The 6,448-nt window shown below is 45.6% G+C and overlaps 1 long non-coding RNA gene across 1 annotated transcript; it reads left to right on the forward strand.

Annotated features, from left to right (window-relative positions):
- The first annotated feature begins 2,683 nt into the window (after positions 1-2,683).
- On the forward strand, positions 2,684-6,448 carry LOC107382094 (uncharacterized). Its single transcript, XR_001572558.3, has 3 exons — positions 2,684-5,363; positions 5,491-5,646; positions 5,741-6,448. It is a non-coding gene; the product is annotated as an uncharacterized lncRNA (long non-coding RNA).

Consider the following 6,448-nt stretch of genomic DNA (forward strand, 5'->3'; position numbering starts at 1 on the left):
GTAAAGTTGGTGGAATTGCATGTTGTGACCATAAAATGTCATCAGCCAGCAGCCTGAGTGCCTATCTGCTGCACAGAGCACTCTGCACTCGCCCTGGGCACTGGCCGCACTAGCAGGCACCCTTCCCCCTTCGCCACTCTTGCTTCTCTTCCTGTCTGTCGCTCTTTTGCCGTGACCCACCCTTCCCTTCCCTTTCCACCCACCCCTGCCCCACCCCTCCCCCCTCTGTCACCCCGAGGCGCTTGGCTTCCATGGTGTCAGTGCCGGACCTCCGTGTTGACAAAGCAGCGGGCCTTCAGAAGACACATCAAACCTCATCCCTCCTCTGTGCTGTTAGAGAGCTCAGCGCGCAACAAAAGGACAGGACTCCAGTTTAAGTCTGGGGCCATTGCAAGACTCAACAGCACGGCTACAGACAGACAAAAGGGCCCCGGGGTGGGGGGCTGAACGTACCATGACTTACAAACATCAGCTTCAGATTAAATCCCAGCTCTCTGACCGTTCTGATGACAGTCTCACGATGGATGACGGTAAATTTAAAGCATAAGTCAAGGCTGTGGGTTGATGCCATCCTGACACATGCACTCTAATGAGGACTGTGGGTGCTCTGCTGAGCCTGTGACTCCCCCCGAGGCGCTCCGAGTGGGGAGGAATGCTTTGTGATGCATACCAGATGTGATTGGAGACATCACACAGTTCACGTTGTTACTGCTAACCAAACAGTAGCAGCAAGGAAAGCAAAAGATCATTTTTCCTCTGTTCACACATTCAAGGCATGATGCCGGATTCTCTAAAAGCCAGAAGCACAATAACACGTTTCACCAGTTTTTTTAAAGAACTTCAGAGAGGGTTAGACTCTGGATTAAAAACCACAGAGATGGTGACAAATACAACAGGAGACACAGAACAAACTCCCCTCTGAGAGCAGTCGGATTTCTGAGTCGTGACCTTCACTTAAAAACCACATAAGCTGCTGATAATCATCCTCCTGCAGGTATCGAGGTGTTCACCACAGCATGCAGTTGCAGCTTCAGGCCACCTGGTGGCAGCAGAGCTGGTTGAGTCAGAACATCAAACACTGGCCCAGATTTTCAGCATGAAAGGAAAAAGATGAAGAAATAAAGTCTGAGAAATCCGTCCATTCCTGTTCCATTTATCCAAAGAACTAAAGTTCTGCTTCAGTAAAAATCTCTAATAATTAATAACTTACATTTTTGAGAAGCTCACATTAAAGTTAGTCTTTTTTTTTTTTTTTTTTTTTTAGCTGTAAGACGTTTTATTTTATTGGCTCCTGATTCAATACCTAAAGAGCTGAGAGTCTTTCAGTTCTTTTGTAGGAGAACTGGCTATTTACACCAGTGGTTTCCAATCTGGAGACCATGGTCCTCCTTGGGGGTCTGTGCCGAGGTTGTAAGGTCGCAAAACAAGAGTTGTAACTCTGTATGTCTGGATGAAGTTAGTAAATTATTTAATGTATTTATGCGGGTAAGAGTTGGGGTTGGGGCTCCCTGCTTGTCTTGGACACAGGCAAGGGGGTCCTCAAGGAAAAAAGGTTGGGAACCTCTGATTTAGAGATTAAATTTTTGGTGATGTTTGATTTAAACGAACTAAATCAGATAAAGAGGATGACACGACAGCAGAAGTGAGTCACATCGTCATAAAGAGAAAATACTCTTTCTGCTCAGCTTTTTCCCAAACCTCAGTGCCGGCCTTCAGCGCTGGAGGGAATTCTGCTTTATGCTTGTTAGGTGTTTGTGTGGAACACAGCCATAGGTTCTATTAATACACCGACATCCTATCACCCCCCTCTTTCCCTCTCTCTCTCTCTCTCTCACTGAAATAATGAACAATAAGTGTCGCTGCTGCACCTCAGACACACACCAACATCAAGCAGAATGTCAAACGGCTGCAAGAGTGGCACGATTGACAGCAACCGGGCTCTGCGAGGCGTGCAGATGACTTCAAGCGAGTTCTGAATGTTCTTTTAAAACTTTCTCCACATGCCAGAGGGGGAAGAAACGTTGATCTGATGCAAAGTGCTTGAAAAGAAGGAGATTCTTGCAAACGTTCACATTCAGAGGAGCAGATGTGACTGTAATGCACCTGCTGTTATCACATCACTGTATGTACAGTATGGGGGACTTGGTCTTGGCGAGTCCTAAAAGACATGTTTGTTCTAAAAGACCAAAGATGAAGTCATTTTAACTAAATCCTAAATCATTCTGAAGAATGGGAACTTAAACGCCCATTCATACGTCCCACCTGCTGCCTTTTCCTCAAAGGTTTTAACTTCAAATACTTTGTTTTGTGCATTTTGGGTCAAATCTTTATCCCTCCCACTGTCCTAATGGGTGTGACCCTGTGAGGAATGGTGACCGTTGAGCAGGGTTGATGGTTTATTCCTTGGGTCCATGTGGCAGGGGTGAGGAGTGAGCACCACCTCACCCCTGCCACATGGACCTCAAGGGAAAAGCCATCAATCCTGCTCAATGGTCAGCTTTTCTCGCGGAGTCACCCATGAAGACAGTGGGGTTAAAGGTTCTGCATCGTCCTGTTTTAAACCTTTCTGAGCAACTATAGGCCCATATATGATGCAATGTTACCGTTGGCATGATATGGAGACATTGTTTGTACTGAAAAACGGGTTATTAATGGGCCATTCCCATCTGTACCAGGTCGGCCCGGGCCGGGTAGCGTAGGTTGTTTACATATCTGGGTGGCCTGGTATTTTTCCGGGCCAACCAAGGCTCAATCTCAGCCCTCTTCTCGAGGGGGTCTGCTTCAGGCCGACCAGGGCCAACACACCCACTGCTGACAGCAAATTCACACCTTCCATTAGAGCAAGCCTCTGATTGGTGGGTAGAATCAGCCCACATGGGCTTAAGGCAAGGATGTGTGGAATTAACCGGGCCAGGCTGGGGCCGACTGGGGCTACCTGGCCCGGGCCGACCCGGTACAGATGGGAATGGCCCATTATTGAGACATTTTTATTGGGACAAGGGCTGGAGCAGAGAGCTGAAGGGAGAGACCCACTACTAACCCCCAAGTCCCTGGTGTTGTATACCTGAGAAAGATGATGCAGCAGAGGCCACACCATTAATTGGGGGTGGGGGAGCAGGTTCCTCCCCCACCCCAGCCTGTTCCCCCATGTAGAGAGAAAAGTGCTGGTTTAGAGAAGTAATCAGTCTGAAAACCCACTCTGGTACTGGCCGAGGTTCATCTGTGAAATCATGCAAACATATTGTGGCCAGGCAAACCAATTCCAGTCATTTCTGATTGAGCAAAAGACTAAATGAAGTCCTGCATTTTCATGTTCTAGGCATTAGCAAAAGTGCAGATTAGATAAGACAAAAATCACTTCTTCACATCTGTGGAGATTGAATTACCTGCTTGCCGTTTGCAACTTGGAGAGAGTTGTTGTTAAAAGTTTATAACACAGGGGAGGAACGTACAGGTCCTGCGCTACCTGGATGGGGAGGGGCAGAACAGGATGATGGAAACCGGTTCCATCCAGCCATTCACAATAGCTCGGCAAATATGGAAAACCAAAAACTGCTTTGGAAACAGCAATATAACATGGTTTAAAGGGTCCAAAAGGTTGGTTTTACATTATATAATCCATTTGAAATTGTTACAAGCCAATTTACCGGGCTAGCTCCACTCTCCTAGGTGTTATTAATTTCTCAGGGTTTGATTTGTAATCAGTGTAGTGTGTGTGGCATCTAGTTACCAACGAACACCCTTACTCTGTAGAGAGTTGATTAGCAATCACCACATTACCCAGGGCTTCTAATTCGGACCAAAATTAGTTCAAGCAGACACAAAGGAGGCGCAAACACACCTACACACACCCCCAGTCCATGAAGCTTATGTACACTTCAGGTTAAGACCCTTGCCAGCTGTTCCTTTTATGCTGAGGAGACACCTGACTTTACCTGTAGCCTAGGATGGAGGAAACGACTTATATCAATAACACCTAGGGGTGGCATTTACAACCAGCACCTCACCTTTGCTCGGTTACCGACAGGAGGAGACCCCACTCGCACATCCTTTTTTCGTTCCTCGAATCCGAGGAACTAGGTTTTATTACACACAGACGATAAAAGAATAATAATCCAAACGAAACCCGATAAAGCGGGTTAAAAAGTGAAACAACTCTTTGCCAATAAACCGAGTTATAGCAAAGTTTAGCTGAATAAGCTCTCCAAAAATGACATTAGGTCAGATTATCACAGACAAAAAGCTCAAAGCAAAAGCTTCCTTCTTCCGATCTCTCTACCCCACAAACTCTTCCCAACAAAGACCATTCCTCCAGACCCAGTAGCTCCTTTTTATTTACTCTGTCCCCCCTCCCTCACAGCCACCCTTACGGAGTCGCGTAGACCACTGAAAAAACGTGGTAGAAGGATGGCGCCCAAAAGAAACTATCCGTTTAGAGCAGAGAAAAGAAAGACAAAGGAACTGAAGGAAGATAAAAACGAACGAAACAAATGTAAGCTAGGAAGTCCAATAATATCATTTTTTTGTCATGATTAACCAGGCCTTTGGTTCAGTTTATCCGTTTGGTTAGCTAGCTGGCTAGCGTTGCAGCCAGGTGAGTGCCAACATTGTGAGCTACTGTAGAAAAAAAACTGTTAAAATATTGACGATAGACATCGGTTCAAAATGATCCGGTGAACGGTTAAGTATTGAATTTTACTCGTGACCTGTGTGATATGAAAACTTAAGCTGTAGCCAAGTAGGTTGTAATGTGGAACAGGTATACAAGCTTGGCTTATGCCTCTGCGTCATAGTGATCTGTCCGCTGTCCGTCGCGAACGAAACAGCTCTCAGCCGGCTCCCTCTTGGAGGATCTGGCTCCCGTGACAGACTGTACCTGCAGGCCCTGGAGCCTTAAAAATAGGCAAAATGCATGCACGGCGCGCGTGCACACACACAGCTTGCAGCTGATTGCCTTGAGACCGGGAGAGGAGGGTCGGGGGATGCTGATGTGCACCTCCGACGCTCTGAAAGCAGGGAGAGGGGTGGCACAAAATGACTTGAAGGCACTCATTACATTAACTGATGGGAGCTGTAAGTATAGGTGGAGAAGATTTGCAAACAAGGAGAAAGGAAACACAAACAGCTCTACAGAAAGATGAGGAAATAGGTCAAAACAGGACAGAGAGGTAGATTTGGACACATTTTAACTACAGGGACAATTAAAAGTCTGTATGATTAAGGATAGGAAATGGAAGTTGTTCATTAACTAGGTCTATGCCCGTGTGTAGCATTTTGCAGGAGCGCTTCTGAAGTATTTTGAAGCAAAGCAGCACAACCTGTTGAAGCAAGTAGCGGTGCTTCCTCAGCTGAAGACACTGCAAGTGAGTACTGAACTCCCAGATCATGAATTAACCATCTTTATTTTAGACTGTTGGTCAAAATTTGTTATTTTCATTTTAAATATGACATAACTCATTTAACACAGTGAGATTTTCTTTGCTACCACAGGTTCATCCTCTGTATGGCTGTCGGCTTTTGAGAGTGGAGAGCACCTGCCAGCAGCCGAGAGCCAGAAGAAGAACCGACCAACAGCTGGGATTGAGGAGCACCTACCAACAACAGCATCGACTAGTCTGGATTTTTCAACATCAGCTGCTGTACCAGGTCAGTTCACAGGGCTTCTTCGGTATTTTCTGAAATTACTTCAATAAATGCTAAATAAATTGCAATTGTGATGTTCACTGTAATTTTCACTCAGGCTTGTCTGCTTCAGGAATTGAGGCGGCACCTTCCACAAATTCCAGCCATCAGCATCTCCAGTTGCTCCATCTGACTAGTCTCATATGTTGTCTGACTCAAAAAGGACTGATCTGGTAAGTAGAGGACCATTTTCTGTAAGGGAAAACCTCACATTCCCGAAGAAGCCCGATGGCCGAAGCTTTCACCGTCGCTACACACACAGACAGTTGGTTAAAGGGGCAACGAATGAAACGAAGTCGGCTCACCTACTCAAACAGAAAGGATGCAGTCAACTGCTTCTGTTGTAAACCGTTCTCCAAAAAGTCCACAAAACAAGCAACAGAGGGACAGCGTGACTGGGTCAACATAGGTGCACTGCTTAAACAACATCACTGCTGTTAAGGCGTACGTCTCTGTGTGTTTTGTGCAGTTATTTAGGTCTTCTATATTTGTTTAATCCATATTTTGTTCATTTTTTTTGCATATAGATAATGTGAATGTCATTTGGTTTGGTTTTGTAACGATTGCACATTTCACGTATTTTACACATGTCATAGGGACATTATGGAAGTTTGACAGCCAAAACATGTATAGAAATAATAAATGTCTTCTTCATACATTCTCCTGCAATGCCCTGGTCCTGTAGAATGAGCCCTGGCATTTTTACTGCGATTGCCTGTTTTTCTGTAAAATCACAGAAAAAGAGAGATGCTCGGGTCGAGCAGGC

This window comes from Nothobranchius furzeri, chromosome 9 (genome assembly GCF_043380555.1).
Source record: "Nothobranchius furzeri strain GRZ-AD chromosome 9, NfurGRZ-RIMD1, whole genome shotgun sequence".
Taxonomy (NCBI): Eukaryota; Metazoa; Chordata; class Actinopteri; order Cyprinodontiformes; family Nothobranchiidae; genus Nothobranchius; species Nothobranchius furzeri.